The sequence below is a fragment of the Nematolebias whitei genome, chromosome 18, assembly GCF_014905685.2.
Source record: "Nematolebias whitei isolate Nwh7 chromosome 18, NemWhi1, whole genome shotgun sequence".
Lineage (NCBI taxonomy): Eukaryota > Metazoa > Chordata > Actinopteri > Cyprinodontiformes > Rivulidae > Nematolebias > Nematolebias whitei.
In genome coordinates this window covers 20,350,624-20,351,731 of record NC_056515.1, presented here as the reverse complement: position 1 = coordinate 20,351,731, position 1,108 = coordinate 20,350,624, and positions in this window count along the sequence as shown.

The window sequence follows — 1,108 nt, the reverse complement described above, 5'->3', positions numbered from 1 at the left end:
TGTACAGCGCTGTGGTGGATGCAGCACGTGAATCCTGGATTGTGCGCACTACATCTTGCGGGAGACCCATCCTCTCTAAGCGGATCCGCTCAGCGTCCAGACCCAAAGGTGCTGGCCTATTTCTGGGTAACTCCTGATCGCTCCTCCCGCCTGGAGGAGAGCGTCCCTCCCTCCACGGCAGTTTCCATGGGCGCCCCGATAACTGATGTCGTAGAACCGGGAACCATGGTGCGTTCACGCGCTCGCGAGCCACCAGGAGAGCTGTCAATCCCTCCTTCTGAACTCGGTTCAGAAACCGTAAAATCAGAGGAGGTGGGGGGAATGCGTAAAGAAGCGTTTTGGGCCATGGGCTGTGAGCAAATGCGTCCACCCCCAGTGGTGGTTCGTCTCGTGGGCTCAGTGAAAACCATAGTTGACACTGAGCGTTTTCTCGTGTCGCAAACAGGTCCACAGCCACTTTGCCAAATTTCTGCCACGTCTGGGCCATCAGATCGGGGTGGAGGGTCCAGTCCCTGTAACGTGGACCGCCCCTGGACATCACATCTGCCCCTTGTTCAGAACACCAGGGATGTACACTGCTCTGATGGAGAGCATATTTTGGTGTGCCCAACACAGTAGTTTTCTCGCATTGTGTAACATTTGGGCTGAGCGCACACCCCCCTGCCGGTTTATGTACGCAGCAGTAACCTTGTTGTCTGTGTGAATCAAAACATGTTGATTCTGCAGCACAGGAGCAAAGTGTTGAATCACATTCAGAACCGTGCAACATTCCAGAACGTTTATATGAGCTGTTGTGAGGTGGCCACAGCGCCCCTACAGCTCGAGATAGGCATGTCCCCCCCCAACCTGACAGCGACGCGTCTGTGAAGACTGACACGTGTGACGTAGGTCTGCTGACGGGGACTCCCTCCGACAGAACCAGGGAGTTTTTCCAGTGTCAGAGGTCTGTTCTCACGGAGGGAGGAACAGCGATCATCCGTCTCTTTTGCTTTACTGGATCCACGCGCAGACGAGAAAAACCATCACTGGAGGCGTCGCATGTGGAGTAAGCCAAGCGGAACCACTGTGTGAGCTGACGACATCATTCCTAACAGCTTCATGACGGAAA